At 36.4% G+C, this 21901-nt stretch overlaps 1 protein-coding gene across 7 annotated transcripts in view; it reads right to left on the reverse strand.

Annotated features, from left to right (window-relative positions):
- The window catches only part of LOC110462576, an 84474-nt gene extending 63205 nt beyond the window's left edge, over nt 1–21269 (reverse strand). For 3 of the 7 annotated variants that reach the window (XM_021516574.1, XM_021516573.1, XM_021516567.1), the window contains exons 1-2: nt 20996–21269; nt 15321–15421 (exon numbers count right to left, since the gene is read on the reverse strand). The gene's annotated coding sequence lies outside the window, so the exon portion shown is untranslated. Of the gene's footprint in view, nt 1–545; nt 612–10620; nt 10694–14975; nt 15049–15163; nt 15238–15320; nt 15422–20995 lie in introns of those variants that run through there. The other 4 variants (XM_021516572.1, XM_021516571.1, XM_021516570.1 and 1 more) reach the window with 4 other exon arrangements.
- Nucleotides 21270–21901: the final 632 nt, after the last annotated feature.

Below are 21901 nucleotides of genomic sequence, written 5' to 3' on the forward strand. Positions count from 1 at the left end.
GGAGGAATTGATTTACCGAACCTTTAACACCCACACGGGTGTAAGTCAATGATCGTCCCATTTATCATAAAATGAATTCTGAAACTAACCGTTCCTGATTTAAGCGTATATACCCATATATCTTTTTGTATTTATCTTGTTTTGAAATTCCAAGCGGGGGCCGACGCTAATGTTAATTCTCCATAGGCTTTGACCCTACCTTTGTAAACCAACTGTCAGGACGACCAACAAAAGTAAATATTTTACTAATAGGAAAATATCAAATACACATAAATACAGGATAAAGATCTATACAGCGTGCAGCTGAATGAAAAGTAAGTCTACTGTTAGCCCATAAGTACAGTACATTATATGTGTATGATGTATAATATAAAGCTGTAAACCTCTCATCATTTACAATAGGTTTATCGCAGAATCTATCCATCAGTCTGATTATAATGATAAGTACATGTATACTTTACCAATAAGTCAGGTTTTATGTTGGCATGGCAACACAAACACAAAAAACTGCAAATTTTCTATATTGATAAAATATGAATATCTACCTGCTGTTTGATTTATTCCGTGTCGCTGGTATGACAGGTACTAATGTGCTCTCACCTGTTTATATTACCTGTGCTGATGTTACCTGTGTACAGGTATGCCATACATCAGCTGGTCACCCCCGCAGGTATATATAAAGGTACACTGTACAGCGGCTTAGGATCCGTTACAACATCATATCACGATGGTGGGTTGATAGGATTGATGTTCCAGAGCTAGCTGCAGTGGTCTGAGAGTGTTTATAAGAAATTCCTTTATATCCTACATTTAATTATAATCAACATACAAACGGAGATTACAAACACCACCTAAATCAACATCAGTCAGCCTTGTGAGATTCAAACCCCTTACATAGCAGTGATTCTGGTATATAAACAGGAGCCGAATTGTAATCAAAACTGATTTCTTTGCCTCCCAGTATAAATTGACAATCTGATGTAACCATACATAAATAATTTTGGAAACACTTTAATTCTTTATTATTATGGCGAAAACCAAAAACAATTTTATAATGCTATCAAAGTGACCATGCTAACGTATGGACTGCAATTAACCATTGTAAATGATATTCTAGCAAATGGTTAACATATGCATAGCCTTGTTAACTAGTGTTAGTGATGTTCCAGTGGCCAGTAGAACCTTGTTAACTAGTGTAAGTGATATTCCAGTGGTCAGTAGAGCCTTGTTAACTTCAGTGTTTGTGATATTCCAGTGGTCAGTAGAGCCTTGTTAACTAGTGTTAGTGATTTTCCAGTGGCCAGTAGAGCCTTGTTAACAAGTGTTTGTGATATTCCAGTGGTCAGTAGAGCCTTGTTAACAAGTGTAAGAGATATTCCAGTGGTCAGTAGAGCCTTGTTAACAAGTGTAAGAGATATTCCAGTGGTGAGTAGAGCCTTGTTAACAAGTGTAAGAGATATTCCAGTGGTAAGTAGAGCCTTGTTAACTAGTGTTAGTGATGTTCCAGTGGTCAGTAGAGCCTTGTTAAATAGTGTTAGAGATATTCCAGTGGTCAGTAGAGCCTTGTTAAATAGTGTTAGTGATTTTCCAGTGGCCAGTAGAGCCTTGTTAACATGTGTTTGTGATATTCCAGTGGTCAGTAGAGCCTTGTTAACTCGTGTTAGTGATATTCCAGTGGCCAGTAGAACCTTGTTAACAAGTGTAAGTGATATTCCAGTGGCCAGTAGAGCCTTGTTAACTAGTGTTAGTGATGTTCCAGTGGCCAGTAGAGCCTTGTTAACTAGTGTTAGTGATAGTCCAGTGGTCAGTAGAGCCTTGTTAACAAGTGTAAGAGATATTCCAGTGGTCAGTAGAGCCTTGTTAATTAGTGTTAGTGATATTCCAGTGGTCAGTAGAGCCTTGTTAAATAGTGTTAGTGATATTCCAGTGGTCAGTAGAGCCTTGTTAACTAGTGTTAGTGATGTTCCAGTGGTCAGTAGAGCCTTGTTAACTAGTGTTAGTGATATTCTAGTGGTCAGTAGAGCCTTGTTAACTAGTGTTAGTGATATTCCATTGGTCAGTAGAGCCTTGGTAACGTAAGTGTTAGTGATATTCCAGTGGTCAGTAGAGCCTTGTTAAATAGTGTTAGAGATATTCCAGTGGTCAGTAGAGCCTTGTTAATTAGTGTTAGTGATATTCCACTGGTCAGAAGAACCTTGTTAACTAGTGTTAGTGATATTCCAGAAGTCAGTAGAGCCTTGTTAACTAGTGTTAGTGATATTCCAGTGGTCAGTAGAGCCTTGTTAACTAGTGTTAGTGATATTCCAGTAGTCAGTAGAGCCTTGTTCACTAGTGTAAGTGATATTCCAGTGGCCAGTAGAACCTTGTTAATTAGTGTTAGTGATATTCCAGTGGTCAGAAGAACCTTGTTAACTAGTGTTAGTGATATTCCAGTGGCCAGTAGAGCCTTGTTAACAAGTGTAAGTGATATTCCAGTGGCTAGTAGAGCCTTGTTAACTAGTGTTAGTGATGTTCCAGTGGTCAGTAGAGCCTTGTTAACTAGTGTTAGTGATATTCCAGTTGTCAAACTTTTTGTTTTAGTGATATTCAATTGTTCAATAGCGAGTTAATTGTTTTGTGTTTGGGATTTTCGAGATAACAGTCCATGCCCGTTCTAATTGAAATGTGATGGTGATTATAAGTTTAGATTTGGAAAAAAAACACGCTAGAGGATGGAGAAAGATCATTTCTATAGGAAGCACTTTACAACGGTCATCTGGATCAATGTTTGAAAAGTTGTGTCAATATCCACTGTCTGTCTGACGCTATTTATAATCTTATTGAATGACATTTTGTTTCTCTACTTCAGACGATAAGGACCTAAATGTGATCTACTAGGTCACATCACGCGTATATATCTGATCTCCCTCACTAATCTTCACACCCTGAACTAGGGGGCGGTCAGATTTTAAGTTGCCTCCTTTTGCTTAAGTTTTTTGTTTAAAGCATGTATTCAAATCTATGTTTGTAAATCCTATGACATTTTTTTGAGAAAAGCTAGGTCATAATTTTTGGCTTATGATCTGAAATATCGTTCTTCCTTTGAAAAACAAATATGATGTCTCTATGTTTTTATCAAGATTATTGAAGAAGAAATTTACTATTTCAGAAAAGCATGCTCCATCATGCATACATGTTCTGGATTGTTGAAGTTTGAGTGACGAAATGTTCAGTTCTAGGCTCACCTTGTTCTGTAAATGATTTTACCTAGTGGATGAATTCTGGGTTAAAGTTCAACAGTTAAAGGGAGAAAGACTTAATATAAGAATTCGGGGATATTTCTCATATATATACATGTGTAGATATTGTAAACATGCTGGGAAAGTCCATGTTTTTAGGGTTTGGTTATGTCCCATTAACAGCTATTGTCATTTAAGGGTGTGCCTCCGTGCGTGTAATGTATGTGTTTTTTGTGTGTATGTGTGCTGGCCACAGAATATGTTGATGTAATTGCCTCCTTGTGATAGTGCGGATCTGATGCAGAATTTAGAGTGCTATCTCACTGAAATACTGTGCCAAAGGTACCCAGCAGTATTCCAACCAGTCACATTATACTGACAACAGGCGAAACAGTTGTTCCCATAAACCTAAGTGCTGAACGTTAAGCGGGGAATAACCATTATCATTTCAAAGGACTTGGGTATGTCCCGGCCTGAGGACAGAACCCCATGGCCACCCCACGTGGGTATGTCCCGGCCTGAGGACAGAACCCCATGGCCACCCCACGTGGGTATGTCCCGGCCTGAGGACAGAACCCCATGGCCATCCCACTTGGGTATGTCCCGGCCTGAGGATAGAACCCCATGGCCACCTCACTTGGGTGTATGCTCAACACTAAGGCCAAAATTAAGGTATTGCCAAGCAAGGCACTAGGAAATAAAAAAGTTTTCAGAAAGCAGACAGGAAGTTTTTAGGGTGATGTATCTTTAAATCTTAAATTAAACTGTCTTGTAAAACAATATACATGTTGGTATAATTAATTTCCAAATCTTATGGATAAATTCACTGTACAAACTAATTATCTGTCTAAATATTAGCCACCAAACACATTATTTTGTTGCATAAATACATAAAGACGTAATAAGTCAAAAATCAATTATAAAACCAACGTCAGTCTATGATGCTTCATCGCTGTATGTACACGTATATATATATAGCTTATACCATAAGGTAATGTGTAATAACTACACCAGGCGAGAACGGAGATTGGTCAGGCCACAGTGATTATAGGGAAGGCTATTCAGCCATGCTAGAGGATTGGTAGGAAAGAAATATCTAAAATCGATGAAAGTCTTTATCAGGTATTCATGGTAGCTACTGAAAGAATTAATGGAAAATAGTGACCACGAATGAACATTTTATAAATTAATTATTTTTAACCACAATGGATATTAAAGCCTGTATTGAAATGGTGTCCTGAATCTGCAGGCTAGCTATTTCAAACTAATTATGGTATCTAGGTGCAAAAGCAATTCTGAGCAACTGTTTATCTCCTTTCAGGCAATTTACATGTTTGAATTTCCTGGCACCCGTTGTAATGGTGAAAAACGTGACTGCGTGCACTCCTGTTTAAGTATTGACGACCCAGAGATCCAAACTTATTCAGATGTCTGGCAACGAAAAACCTTGTTTTTACAGTTAATGCACATGTATATATATTATATATATCTACCTGTTGGAAAAGTTCCAACCTTAATTAGTCTCTAATCCTGGCTGAGACATTCAAAGCATGGTTGGTATAAAAATACTAAAAATTTAACTAAAGTTTGTTTAATTAGATTTTAAATTTTAATTGTGATTTTGTAATACAGTTAAATCTATTAATTGACATTTAACCATTCTGTGTCCTTGTGTAGGAAAGAGTGAGCCCAGCATGCACATGAAGACATGTTACATATGATAATATTATGTTGCAGCATCTAGCTGGTCATTGTATTGTTTTTATATTCATTAAAATAAATTAATAGATAAATGATCAAGTGGATGGATATGGTTATGTGTTGTCTAAAATTCAAATTAAAAACACAACCAACACATTTAAAGTCCCAACAAAACAACAACCTACACATTTGAAGTCCCAACAAAACACAACCAACACATTTGAAGTCCCAACAAAACACAACCTACACATTTGAAGACCCAACAAAACACAACCAACACATTTGAAGTCCCAACAAAACACACCAACACATTTGAAGTCCCAACAAAACACAACCTACACATTTGAAGTCCCAACAAAACACAACCAACACATTTGAAGTCCCAACAAAACACAACCAACACATTTGAAGTCCCAACAAAACACAACCAACACATTTGAAGACCCAACAAAACACAACCAACACATTTGAAGTCCCAACAAAACACAACCAACACATTTGAAGACCCAACAAAACACAACCAACACATTTGAAGTCCCAACAAAACACAACCAACACATTTGAAGACCCAACAAAACACAACCAACACATTTGAAGTCCCAACAAAACACAACCAACACATTTGAAGACCCAACAAAACACAACCAACACATTTGAAGTCCCAACAAAACACAACCAACACATTTGAAGACCCAACAAAACACAACCAACACATTTGAAGTCCCAACAAAACACAACCAACACATTTGAAGACCCAACAAAACACAACCAACACATTTGAAGTCCCAACAAAACACAACCAACACATTTGAAGACCCAACAAAACACAACCAACACATTTGAAGTCCCAACAAAACACAACCAACACATTTGAAGACCCAACAAAACACAACCAACACATTTGAAGTCCCAACAAAACACAACCAACACATTTGAAGACCCAACAAAACACAACCAACACATTTGAAGTCCCAACAAAACACAACCAACACATTTGAAGACCCAACAAAACACAACCAACACATTTGAAGTCCCAACAAAACACAACCAACACATTTGAAGACCCAACAAAACACAACCAACACATTTGAAGTCCCAACAAAACACAACCAACACATTTGAAGACCCAACAAAACACAACCAACACATTTGAAGTCCCAACAAAACACAACCAACACATTTGAAGACCCAACAAAACACAACCAACACATTTGAAGTCCCAACAAAACACAACCAACACATTTGAAGACCCAACAAAACACAACCAACACATTTGAAGTCCCAACAAAACACAACCAACACATTTGAAGACCCAACAAAACACAACCAACACATTTGAAGTCCCAACAAAACACAACCAACACATTTGAAGACCCAACAAAACACAACCAACACATTTGAAGTCCCAACAAAACACAACCAACACATTTGAAGACCCAACAAAACACAACCAACACATTTGAAGTCCCAACAAAACACAACCAACACATTTGAAGACCCAACAAAACACAACCAACACATTTGAAGTCCCAACAAAACACAACCAACACATTTGAAGACCCAACAAAACACAACCAACACATTTGAAGTCCCAACAAAACACAACCAACACATTTGAAGACCCAACAAAACACAACCAACACATTTGAAGTCCCAACAAAACACAACCAACACATTTGAAGACCCAACAAAACACAACCAACACATTTGAAGTCCCAACAAAACACAACCAACACATTTGAAGACCCAACAAAACACAACCAACACATTTGAAGTCCCAACAAAACACAACCAACACATTTGAAGACCCAACAAAACACAACCAACACATTTGAAGTCCCAACAAAACACAACCAACACATTTGAAGACCCAACAAAACACAACCAACACATTTGAAGTCCCAACAAAACACAACCAACACATTTGAAGACCCAACAAAACACAACATACACATTTGAAGACCCAACAAAACACAACCAACACATTTGAAGACCCAACAAAACACAACCCATCACCAGAGCCATCCTTTCAATTCCTGAGCAAACATTTTTTCTCCTAAAACTTTTTTGTAAATTGGACTTCTTGTTCCATTACAGAACACTGAAGAAATTGTGCTGTTTGTATCGGAGGTTTTTGTATAACTTGTTACTATCCTGACTGCTGTTATGCACATTTAGCACTGGACTTGTATCAAGCCAGTGGGCCAATATTTATAAAACCATTCCCATACAGACAATTTGTTTGCTCTAACCATCTTTCCTGTAAATCCCTTATCTACTCTTCAGAAAGGATCATAAAGTCAACATTTTACAACAGATTAAGCTACAAGTTTCGATGAAGTATCCAGAAAATATGAAATAACATGAAATGTTGAAAAAATACTTTCTTACTTCATTGAATTAGGAAACGACATCAATAAACGACCAAAACATAGGAGAGAAATAATTGATCCAAGTCCATCTACGAATATCTTAATGGACAGAAAGTGGTAAGTGGTCATTCAGTTTTAGAATGCAACATATATAAAGTACTGCAGGACGACTTAAAATTGGGGGAAGTTACACTGGTCAACTCTTCATGTGTGTTGTACTGTCACATTAATTGACTGTGTATCAGTTGGGCAAGATTTTATGAATCTGGTAAAGAAATTCTTTACTGACCAAGATAAAAGATATCTTTGTATGTCCTGATTCCTAAGTCGTCTGTTTAAGTAAGTAATAATACTGGGTTCCTCTGCTTAGTGGGTACAGATCCTACCTGGTTATATGGTCCCTGACATGTCCTAGTCCACCCTAAGGAGCCACCCTTAATGTGAGACCTATATAGACAAACGTATGATTGACATTTCAGCCCTTGGGGAGTATACATTAATATATTTCTACTTCCTGCTCTGAATTCATTCAATACCTTGATTTTAAGTACTATTTGCTGAATATCTATTTAGTATTTACAAGCTGGTTTCACTGCATTTGACATCAACATTTCTTCCAGAAGCCTGCTGGTCAAGACTTCATGCCTTTTGTGAACAAATTGAAAACATTGCTAGCGATAAGTTCAATAATGTAGCCGTAATGTTTGTATATATCTGTCTAGTACACCGAGTGGTACAATAGAGTTAAGCGAGAATGAGAGAAATATACTAAATGCAACCGCAAAAGCTATTGCAGCATTCTAATTTCAACAACAAACTCTTGGTTTTGAATTTTGAATTATTCCTTAAATTCCTTACATTAATGCTTTTTGCTCTAATTTAATTAATTCATTGCATTAAACTAGAGATTTGGTTTTTTTATGAACAAAAACATGTTTCCCCATATTAATCATATTTTTCCCACTTTTCAAATAACCATATATCTATGATTTTTTTAAATATATTTAGGTAAAGAGAGGAATTACTGTTACAGTACTAAATTATAAAATGCATATATCGAATTAATGCAAGTAAAAAGTTACACGCAGAGGGTCACAGGTTTCTAACAGGTTAAAACTTTACAATTGAAAAGTTTGCACTTATCTGACCTTTGACCTTGAGTTATATACAATATGTCTCCCTTCATTTGAAGGGGAGACATAACTATAGCATTTTATGCTATTACTTTGTCAACCAGAGATCTATAGTAAGTGTAACCTTAACATTCTGTTAGTGGTTTTAGTGTAAAGATAGCAGGATCTTTCTACCTCATGTTGAACACCAGCTCCATGTAAAATATTGCAGCAAAAACCAAAAAAGATAACAATTTATGAAACAATTGTGACAAGCCATCAAGTGTGTAGGATTCACTTGTAAAATTAATTACACACAAAGATTGGTTAGGATGTCTGGTGTTGTCAGGACCAAGGAGAGTATATTTAAATGTTATGTCACAGGTGTAGTATGTATAATGGAGAAGTAACTATGTGTATGACTACAGGCAGGAATCCATTATAAGTCCATATATCATAGAGGAAGGGTACCAGAATATAATACTGAGCTGAAACAAATTTCTAATTAATTGTATTTGTAAAGCTATCCTGATCAGTAAATGTCTAATTAATTGTATTTGTAAAGCTATCCTGATCAGTAAATGTTTGCTGACTTACTTTACATACCTCATATGGAGTGATGTTTTATTTTTATTTTCCCAGGTGAGTTACTTATTTCAATTCATATTTAGGCAAAAACAGAAGGGAAAACAGCTGATAAAACAGCTGATAAAGGAAACGATATCATTGGTTCTGCAGCTGCATAATTGAATCAATTAACAATGAAGAGTTGTTTTGGATGGTCTAATCAGTAATCAGAGCCATAATATACAGGTCTACGGCCGAAATAATATTGTATGTGCACCGACTGACAGAGATTGATACTCAATACGATTATTCCTGTATTGCACATGCCAGATCTATGTGTCTGTTATTAGTGTTGGCCTTAAGGATGTATGCTACCTTACAGTGACTTAAGGATGTATGCTACCTTACAGTGACTTAAGGATGTATGCTACCTTACAGTGACTTAAGGATGTATGCTACCTTACAGTGACTTAAGGATGTATGCTACCTTACAGTGACTTAAGGATGTATGCTACCTTACAGTGACTTAAGGATGTATGCTACCTTACAGTGACTTAAGGATGTATGCTACCTTACAGTGACTTAAGGATGTATGCTACCTTACAGTGACTTAAGGATGTATGCTACCTTACAGTGACTTAAGGATGTATGCTACCTTACAGTGACTTAAGGATGTATGCTACCTTACAGTGACTTAAGGATGTATGCTACCTTACAGTGACTTAAGGATGTATGCTACCTTACAGTGACTTAAGGATGTATGCTTCCCTTCAGTGACTTAAGGATGTATGCTACCTTACCGTGACTTAAGGATGTATGCTATCTTACAGTGACTTAAGGATGTATGCTACCTTACAGTGACTTAAGGATGTATGCTACCTTACAGTAACTTAAGGATGTATGCTACCTTAATAACAGTGGGACTTCAAAAAAACAGTTTATTTGGCGCATTGTTTGAGTTTGATATAAATATATCATTTCCAAATAGAGATGCCTATGTATTTGTTACAGTAAATGGAAGCAATTACAGTAAATAGCACAACCCCACAGAAGTGTCAAGTCATAGGCACTGTGTACAGGATATACATGATCATGATACACTTGTATTTCCAACTATACATTGTCAAGCAAAACGCAACTTGTACCACTCAGGTCCTGCCTGGGATCTAAACCCCGACCTTCAGCACTTAACCAGATGTCCTGACAATGTGGTGGCTACCAAAGTGTTTCATTTTGCTTTGAATAATCTAACAGTTTACAAGTGATTCAGTAGTTTTTAAAAGACATGATCAGCAATAGCAAAATTGTGTCTTACTAGTTTATAATGTCCAATGTCCAATAAACGTTGTTATGTAACCTGATATCTAGTAATGATATGTGACCTGATATCTAGTAATGATATGTGACCTGATTTCTAGTAACACACCGGTGCTTTCTTTAGCTGTCATTTCAATTGCATGTTATAATCATCACCTAACAAACAGCGTCTGTTCAGGTGGCTAATAAAAAACTTATAAAGCATAGATCTGATAATTTGATTAGCATTGGTTAACTTCTTAAATATACGCTTATAAACAGGCAGCTTGTTTTTATTGTCCTGACATATTCAAATACTTATTTGTCATTGCATTAATACATAGTTATACATACCTTTTTATGAGATTAAATCCCAGTTAACGTCATTGAGACATAATTCCAAGCCTAAAGCGAAGTCTACAAGAGACCCACAACAGAGTGAAGTCTATACCACTGATGGCCATTACAGTTATACTGCATTTAGACTGACGACTAAACCATCAGAATGGCAGAATTATTCCCAAAGTCAGATGTGGAAATGGTCAGAAGTGTCATTGGCAGACAGTTATATACCTCCCACAGGTGTATAGTGAGCTGTGTGTTTATACACAGAAGACAGATAGGAAACATATTCCTCCATAAACAGTAATACACAAGTGTACAGAAATAAGCATGATCGGTGTACAGGTAGAAATTTCTCCTCGCTGGGTCATACTAATGGTCATTGACACACAGGTTTGGTCATTAATGCACAGGTAAAGTAATTAACATTACAGGTATGTGTGTATATCTGCTTTATTTGTCGACTAACTTCCTGGCAATACATTAACCTCAGTACATAGGGTGGTGGGTGAGATTTAGTGTTACAAGGCACTGGTCATTAAATCTGTTTACACCCGTAGCTTTGTGATAAAAGCTTATTGACCAGTATACATCAATTGTCCAGCCCTGCTCTGTCTACTGTTTACTGTCCAGTGTGCCAAGCTTATGGATTATTTAACTTATTAAAAATGTACAGGATAAAAAATAAAAAGTGTTCACATGATCAATGTATGCTGACTGTGCTTACAGGTTTTAGAAATGTCCATTTCCAACTACACATAAAATAGCGACACGAAAGGAGTTTTCTTTCTCACACCTGTCGCTTAATTGAAACAGGGAGTACACAGCTACAGGTACAATTTAGAATCTATTAGCACCTCTCTGTCACTGTAAACACATCCTACTGACCTCATCTCAAAGTAGGTCAAGGTCGTCGTATCCCTGGACATACTCAATAGCATACTCTTTACACTGCGGTGACCACTACAAGACCTTATACAAAATTTTAATTTATTTTCACATTAAAATATGTATGGTACAATTACCATACCATGTTAGATACAAAAGTTTTAGGTCTCGGCTATGAGATCATTTCAGTATCGTATTTATCCTGCAATAAGCCCAGGGTACCAACACATGATCTCTTACTCAAATAAGGGGGAGGGGAGGGGTCTTACTATTGGACAACAAAAGAAATAGCATTTGTTGAATTTTCTACTGTACTGCAGTATATATATGGGTGGGCTTATTTACCAGGCATGGGCTTACTGCTGGATAAATATGGTACGTTTACAGTTTAACTCAGTAGTCCTTCATTTACACATGTCTGTAAGTACACAATAGTTTTGTCACGAATATGATAACATTGTGACATTGTAGTTGCCTGTTTTATTTTCTTTACTGCATGTATTAATTTGTGACTAATAACTAATCACTGTTTTAATGGTGTAAAAATAATCTTAAATGATAAATAACGACAAGTACTTTTACTTTCCTTTTTTGTCTTAGAATACAACAATCTAGCTAGATGTACCAAACAATCACACACTAGTGCTGTAGTACAATCAATCACAGCACTGCCAGTCTCCTTCACTCAGTAGATTAGCGAATTTCCTGTCCCTTATCTGAACCGGAGTACTTTAAGACAATTCATTTCCAGTCTATTAGACTTATAGACGTGGGACAAGTTTACTTTTTATCTATATCCTCCGAGATTGATATTGATCGCTTTTTACTTTGGCTAAAAGGTGACTGAATCTTGCGTAGTTCCACGCCGATGTGTGCTGAGCTCCGTGGTAAGTACACACTGACTTTTGTGTGTCAAGGAGATATCAACACAACTTCACTTCACAGATTTAAATTTGATTAAGTCTGTCGTTGGCCTGGTTAACAGAAGGTAAACAGTGCCTGGACCTGACTAAGTAGGAGTGATGTCAGTACAGGACAGAATTAATAGAGAGTCTCAGATCAGTGTGCTCCCCTTTGTTTAGTATTTTACTATAAAAACCTATTTTATTTACCGTTACAAGGCAATGCAGTCATAAGCTGTAAGCATATCTATCTTAGCTGTAATCAACTTTGGCATTTTAAATGCTAAATGGAAAGTACTAAATGATGATGACCAGTATATATACATACTGTATAACCTAACAATAGCACTAAATCACAATACCTTAAAATCTGTCCCTGATGCACAGAAGTACGGGTGTACTTATACGAGTTACAGTATATTTACCATCCATATAACACTGACTGTAGTCATAGACTGTTAAAACTGATGTCATCACCAAACCCTAACAGTTATATATAGTAATGTTATAGATCCACAGTGTCCTGTCTCGCCAGGCTGAAGATGTACCAGGAAAAACGTCGAAAATGTCTAGTGACAGATAATACATCATTTAACTCTGCATGTGTATAAAACTATCCTCACTCAAATCATTTTGCTAGGAACATGGAAATATTTTCATTTTTTCAAGTAAGATGTATATTGAAAGATTTGATTTGATAGCTAAATCCAAATATCTCAAATTGATGTATGTGTTTGTTGGTAATTTAGTGCCAAGAGGCATCACACAGTAATACATATCAAGACATCCGTGTTGAGTTCATTACAAATGATTTTTGTTTGACAGCAGGATTAAACATTTATTGGACAAGCTAGTGTACATCCCAAACTTTACAAGGGTAAGCACTTAAGTCCTGACACTATCACTTAACCCTACACATACTGGCCAGAACAAAAACAACAGATTTCCTGTAATTCTGTACAATCTTAACCTAAAGATTGAGTAAATTTTGATGATAATAACTTTATTGCAAGTGACTAAGTTACTAAAACATTATTTAATGGCCTTCTCAAAAGGCATTAATACCATTCTACTTCATTTAATTACTCTTTATACAGGTAACTCGTAAACCTCAGTGTACGGGGAAGTAGTCTGAAAACTAAAGTACCCTTTCCTTCTGCAGTTCATGTACTTAACAATAATTAATGACAGCCAATCAGATTATAGGGTTGCGCAGAGCTTGTATTTGACCTTGACCTGTCTGTTCATCAAACCAGAAATCAGTGCAGACCAAAATGATAGAATAGATACAGCTTGAAATAATATATTTTGCTTATAAAAATGTCTGTACAGTTTGCATATAAGTATTAAAACAACTAAAATATACAGTTTTTAGTCCCCATCAATCAGGCCTATCACAGTTGGTTTCATCCAAGGGTAAAAAGACTTGGTATATATGGGAACCAGAAACTAAATACATACATTCATCAAGCCTATACTTTAACAGTATACCTGGACAAAGCTTATTGGCCTTAGGAGGCACGGTAGTCTAGTGGTAGTACGCCAGGCTCATGACCCAAGGGTTGCGGGTTTGAGACACAGCACAGTGTTGTGGTGTATCTTTGAGCAAGATACTTTTCTCCACTTGTTCTAGTCTACTCCGCTGTAAATGTTGAATGCTAGCTGTGAGCGCCGAGCCAAAATGGCAGCACCTGCTGTATGCTCCCCAGGGAGTTGAGAAAGATATTGGCTAGTGCAAAGGCGATTTAACCACGGATAATAATTGGTGAACCGCTTTGAGAGGACCTACAAAGGACTTAAACACCAACTTATAAGAACCCATGTAAATCATTTACATGGATATGTCAGGAAATAAATAAAAAACAGATTAAAATTGATGGTGTGACATATATCATCCCTCCCACCTGTATCATGCTTGTGAACTTTGTACCACATTGCTGACACAGGGAATACACACATGTACCCTCCTTTTATAGAATACACCAAATAAAACCCTTCTAGTATCTCCCTTCAGTGTGACTATAACCTTGTCAGGTTTAAATGATCACCCTTAGAAATATACTACCAATCAGAATTCCCTTGGAAGTATGAATTTACGCATTCTTGCATTTATTTCAAAAATGTATTTGACAAAAACTGACCATATCAAAATGACCATTCATAGAAGATGATTTACATGATGACCTTGACCAAACAAGATCAATAGACTAAATTTTAATATATTTTTTTACAGAAGATATTGTACGTGTTTATCAGTAAGAAACTCTTTAGGAATGGAGATGTAATTGTCACAGTAAGAAGCCTCCTTATTGGTTCCTAATCTAATGATTATAGATCACCTTAAATGCTCATCAGTTATAATTGATGTGTTTTTACCTGATACATGGTTGTGTTTTTGTTTTTGTAATCAGGACTTGATCTCTTTTCTACGCAAAAAAAGGTTTAAATGATAAAGGCTCCAATAACAAATCAACAGAGACTTATTAATACAATTGTATGTTAATGGCACAAACGAAACTAAATGTCCCTGCAAAAAAACATTAAGACATGCTAGACTTTGATCAAATTGATACAAACCTTTTGCTGACAGATATTTAATTTCAATTTTGTTTGCTCTTGCAGTATTTCAATAAAACCAGCAAAGATGATGTGCTGCTTTCAGGGAATGCAACCTGTGGAAGCCTCCTTTCAACCAGTGTAAATTTGTACCAGGACATGCATGTTATCCTCTCTAACATCTTCTATAGCTATAAAAATAGACTTACATACACAAGTTGAAAGTAATTCCTTCCTTAAATCTGATAATGAATGAGTGTCTATGAGGATCAGCAGTAGCTGCGTCAGATTTCACATCTGTCTTCAACAGGTAAATCTATCATTACCTGGCCGTCGATCAGGTTGTGTATATATATTTGTACGTACCTGAGGTTTACCTGTGTTTGTCGTACCAGCTAACGACCAACCAGCTCCTAATCCCTCAGTCAATCACCTAGTTTAACTCTTCAGGTGATGGCTCGCTGAAGCTTATACAAGAAAACAGAAAAAAATCCAATTAATTATACATCTTCATCAAATCCTATGTGGAATCTGGTTTGTGTAGGAAACACTAGATTTTCTAAGTGTCTCAATTTACTAGATTGATTTGATCCTTGAAACAAACAAATGTCCATACCAGCAAAGTAATACAATTTCATCACCATAGAATTGCCAAACATGTTATAATCTCGTTAACTAATCCAAAACAGGTGAAAAGAGGTCCAGCATCAATGAAGAACAAAATTGAAAACATTTTCATTTTGGTTTAAATTCATAATTTTGAACATTAAACTTATTTTAATGCAGATTTTGTATGAAACAGTTCATTGGTTTTAGTTAGAATTAGACCATCAAGTTGTAATGACTTTTCAAAAAAAATGTGATATTACATTTTATATTTGTGATCAGTAAAAGCTTAGAAATACACAATTTGTTCATCAATATTCCTGGTGACATTACTATACAACTGTCACTCCAATAACACAGTCCAATTGATCTATCTCCCCAGCCTCTTTGTGAGCCAAACGTATGTGGAGAAATCAAAAGCTAATCTGCTAATCACTGACATTTCCATCGAGAAGCTACTTATGTGATATTGATAATGATAACACACAGAGCCATACAAATTGTATGAATATCTATAATTCGAAGCCATGATATTTAGCACAAAGTCCCCAGTCAAGTTTCCAGGGACACGTATGTATATATAACGGGAGAATTGGCTCTATATGTCCCTAGGCTAATGGGGATTAGCTGACGACATAACTTTGAACGTTTTCAGATTTTCTATTCAAATGTCAAAATGATGTAATTTTCATCTATTTATCTGACTGTGAGAAGTTAAATTTGCATGCATGATTATTTTATTTTAAAATAGATTTTAGAAATATTTCGTAAGGCAGCAATGTCCCGTTGATGATATTAAGCTAATTAACTGTGATCTGTAGGCTTTCTCTGTACAAGATCAATACTAAAACCGGTAATTGTTGACCACCCATGTTACTGCTTGACCACACAAGCTCCATACTCTGCATTGAATGGAGACTAATTTCCCTGTTCAGGTAGAAGGCTAATTTCCTACTACTATATTTAGTACTTGGGAGGCTGTACAGTCTGCAGTTGGTAAATTACCATAAGACAGGCTGTGTAGAAATAGAAAATGAACATGGGTGGTGGTTGTAATGTGGTAAATTACAGTCTAAAGCTCAGTAATAATTAGGAAATCGTAAATACAGCGTAGCAAAATCACAACATACATGTTGTGTGAACATAGTGGTGCCTGTGACCAGTAACCCTTGTTTTAAGTACCTCGGGTACCAAGGGGATAACTGAACCTTGCACGGTTATAGATAGTGATGTCTTTTGGTGGAAGAGACCTAGAAAAAGGAGGGAGGAATATAGCGGATCTTGACTGGGTCGATCGCCGGTGACCAGGCAGCTAATTGGTTTGAGTGTCTGTTTAGCAGTTTGTCGGAGGGTCCTAGGTTCAAACCCCGGTCTGGCCATGTATTTTTCCTCTCCTGTTACATTTATTTTCACCATGCATTATATTTTTGAGTGTGAAAATACAAGCAGCTCACCTTTATGAAGAGACTGATATGGAATTCATGTAACGCTAGGAGCTTATATACTAAAACAGATTATGACTGTGTGTGTAGCTCTATCAAAAAACTATTATCAATTACCCTCCACACAGAATGTGACTGACAGGCCCTTCACAACATTCCATTATAATCCATCATTTAAAACATTCCATTGGCAGAATGTTTGTCTTAATCATACATTGTGCTCCCTCACCCTCACGCCCCCATCCTCACGCCCCCACCCTCACGCCCCCACCCTTACGCCTCCACCCTCACGCCCCCACCGTTACGCCTCCACTCTCAACCCCCACCCTAACGCCCCAAACCAAATCTTTCCTGCTTCCTGACACTGAGCAGGGTCACTGTAAAGTAAACACTTCATCACCGGCTGAAATGAAATTTTGGTGTGGTATCTAGTGGTAGAGGGAAATTTAAATATGAAAATAAATAACTTTGAGAATGTAAACATAATGAGTTTTTTTTAAGAAATGAATAAAAAGACATATTTCTCTGAACCATAGTTTTTTAAAATAGGTACATACATTAATCAACTTAGGAAAAAAACAGGTTTATGTGCTATAATAAAGTGAAGGATGTATGCTACATTTACACACCATATCTGTGAATTAATTTGTGTTAAAATTAATTTTCTCCCCTAAGGCTATATGCTGCTATAAATTGGTCATCAATGAATTGTGCTATTGTTATCTCCCTTAAAGATGTGAAGTACTGTAACAGGTTTTTACACATGTATGAATTGTATTAGAGTTTCCTCCCTTTAGAATATATATATATATGTTATATGAACACTCTATACCTTCTTTTTTTACATAGCTAATGAAAAAATGATTCATCACATCATTAGAAAATAATATTGGTGAAAAGTCAATGTATTTTATAAAAATAGTTTAACTGTTTATTTTTACATCTCTTCAAAAATGAAAAGTTTCTCCTGTTTAAATATCTGGATTGATATATTCAAAATTTGAACCTTAACTGTCCTGTGTGAATCTACTTCTTTTGGATAGGAGGTAAACAAACTGACAAATAGGAAACAGAAGTAGTTTCTAATATAAATAATATTTGGTAGAATTATTGTGTGATGTTCCGAGTGTTGTAGCTTACATTATATCTATGTATAATGATAGGCAAGAATAGCCATACCTATTTTCATACAAATAAATATTACTTTGCTTAATTTAATTTTTCTTTAATTAATTTCCTTCATGACAAAAATGCCATTTAGGTTAATGATTATTTACTCTTTGACGGATAGACAAGCAGAGTTCTGGCCTTTCCTCATGTTATCACTGTCAAAATGTCACAGTAGAAAAGGATCCCTTTATGATGAATATTTCAGGTTAATTTTTCTAGCTGGACAGGTGAAAATAACCTCCTTTCATGACAGTTTTAGGTTGATATGTCTCATTTGACAGGTAGAAATAACCACTTTATAAATAAACAAAATACTGGTACTGTACATGTGCTTTTCTGCCACCTAGCCTTTTTTTCCACCACTCTTTGTTAGTAAGATGACATAATAAATGAGGAAAGACAAGTAAGATTTTTTTTTTTTGTGATGAAGATTAGCCTAAATTTACATATGTACATAAAACATACATCAATTAAATAAAACATAAATCACCATACATCAACTATTATGGATGTTGAATGGACCCTCAATTACACTAAGGTATATAATCTTAGTAAGATATTCCAGACAGGTATTGTCACTAACCCACTCAACGCTATCCATACACTTTTATATTAAAGCAAATATCATTTAATGAAGAAAAAAATATAGGTGTTGTCATTTGTATTGTGTTTTTTTTTGCCGTAGTGGTTATATCTACTATCTTAATGTAGTCAAAGCTTTGCCATCAATTAACACACATTACCTCCATGGCCTCATCATATTCCCAAATTCTTTGTTTGACATCTCTTTGTACGGTAAATGTATGCTTATCATGATATTATTTCAAACAAATTAAACTGCAATTCAAAAATATTTGAAATAATGTAGTAGGGACATATTTTTGCATGCTTTTTGGAAAATGCAAAATTGGAATAATATGTACTACAGATATTACATCAATGACCAATGGATCCATGTAATGGGTTTTTTTACATCTCAATGTACAGATATAAAATCTTGTGATAATTCCAGTAAAATACCATAAATGAAATTCCAATATGACATTTCAGAAATGATATTCTTCAAAGAAATCAAAGTTCAAAATTTAAAAAATATTTTTACGTAAGTAAAACCTATTATATTTGGAATCTGTAGTGAAGTGCTCTTTCTATGAAATGTCATGTTAACTAAAGTACATGTTTAGTGCTTCACTGAAATGTCAAGTGATATTCAGTATAGTGCTAGCTCACTGAAATGTCAAGTGATATTCAGTATAGTGCTATCTCACTGAAATGTCAAGTGATATTCAGTATAGTGCTATCTCATCGAAAAGTCATGTTACATCCAGAATAGTACTATCTCACCGAAATGCCAAGTAATATTCAATGAAATGTCAGATAGATGTTACCTATATTATAGTGTTATCCCAATTAAATGTCAAATTATATACAGTATATAGTGCACTCTAACTGAAATTTTATGTTACATACAGCTTATTTTCTGAAGTCAGAACTACTGACAGTCACAGTCCATCCTGTCCCACTGGACACCGAAGTCAGAAATACTGAGGGTCACAGTCCTTCCTGTCCCACTGGACACCGAAGTCAGAACTACTGACGGTCACAGTCCATCCTGTCCCACTGGACACCAAAGTCAGAACTACTGACGGTCACAGTCCATCCTGTCCCACTGGACACTGAAGTCAGAATTACTGAGGGTCACAGTCCTTCCTGTCCCACAGGACACCGAAGTCAGAACTACTGACGGTCACAGTCCTTCCTGTCCCACTGGACACCGAAGTCAGAACTACTGACGGTCACAGTCCATCCTGTCCCACTGGACACCGAAGTCAGAACTACTGACGGTCACAGTCCATCCTGTCCCACTGGACACCGAAGTCAGAACTACTGACGGTCACAGTCCTTCCTGTCCCACTGGACACCGAAGTCAGAACTACTGACGGTCACAGTCCTTCCTGTCCCACTGGACACCGAAGTCAGAACTACTGACGGTCACAGTCCTTCCTGTCCCACTGGACACCGAAGTCAGAACTACTGACGGTCACAGTCCTTCCTGTCCCACTGGACACCGAAGTCAGAACTACTGACGGTCACAGTCCTTCCTGTCCCACTGGACACCGAAGTCAGAACTACTGACGGTCACAGTCCTTCCTGTCCCACTGGACACCGAAGTCAGAACTACTGACGGTCACAGTCCTTCCTGTCCCACTGGACACCGAAGTCAGAACTACTGACGGTCACAGTCCTTCCTGTCCCACTGGACACCGAAGTCAGAACTACTGACGGTCACAGTCCTTCCTGTCCCACTGGACACCGAAGTCAGAACTACTGACGGTCACAGTCCTTCCTGTCCCACTGGACACCGAAGTCAGAACTACTGACGGTCACAGTCCTTCCTGTCCCACTGGACACCAAAGTCAGAACTACTGACGGTCACAGTCCATCCTGTCCCACTGGACACTGAAGTCAGAATTACTGAGGGTCACAGTCCATCCTGTCACACTGCCAATCATCCCGACAGTTTACACTACCAAACTGTGATGCCAATCAAAGAGCCTTTCAATGACCTAGCAATATAAGTAATATCATGTGTCATCATGTAAAAAAAAACCAGCATGCATATTAAAATCTATCTTAACTGGATTAGTTTGTTATTACATAAATGGGTTTAAGGTAGAAAAAACAAGCATCCTAACATTATATTCACCTTTACATACATCTTATTTACATCTTAAACAATGAGGTAATTAAGAAAATAAAACTTAAAAATGTTCACCCCTTCACCTGCGTAAGGAAATTTCGACAAACAAAATTAATACGTACCCTTACCTGGACGATTTATTGACTCATCAGGTCTACCTGGACAGCCAACTACCAAATGGTCTGACACATGAGCCATTTCTCGGCTGGTGTTTACGCTTCCTATCTTTTCTCTGACAAGCCACGTTGACACAAGTCTACAAACAGATAATGTAAAAGACATTTGTTCTACAGAAGGCGGTAATTTATTTCTCCATCTATAATCACTAGCTGTACAAATAGCTCCTGTTCCCAGTGAAGTAGACTTCCCATATTGTGGACGTTAAATCCGTCACAAACAGTTTTATCAGTGAAACTTCAAAGCGTTAAACCCTTACTCTAAAACGTTTTACCATTTACATTTTAATCCAAAGTTACATAACAATTTTCTGTTGATTTATATATATATAATAAAATCAAACATTCATGAGGACTTTAAATGCACAGCAACAAATCCATGAAAATTCTAATAAAACACAACACTTGTACATACATACACAACATCTTATACATACATACACAACACTTGTACATACATACACAACATCTTATATATACATACACAACATCTTATACATACAAACACAACATCTTGTACATACATACACAACATCTTATACATACATACACAACACTTGTACATGTATACACAACACTTATACATACATACACAACACTTGTACATACATACACAACACTTGTACATACAAACACAACACTTGTACATACAAACACAACACTTGTACATACATATGCAACATCTTATACATACATACACAACATCTTATACATACATACACAACATCTTATACATACAAACACAACACTTGTACATACAAACACAACATCTTATACAAGTAGGCTTACAGACAGGTAAACATGAACCTTAATTTAATTTGTTTAAGAAGCTAGACTCTGTGATACACAGAT

Source organism: Mizuhopecten yessoensis, unplaced genomic scaffold (assembly GCF_002113885.1).
Source record: "Mizuhopecten yessoensis strain PY_sf001 unplaced genomic scaffold, ASM211388v2 scaffold10807, whole genome shotgun sequence".
Classification (NCBI taxonomy): Eukaryota; Metazoa; Mollusca; class Bivalvia; order Pectinida; family Pectinidae; genus Mizuhopecten; species Mizuhopecten yessoensis.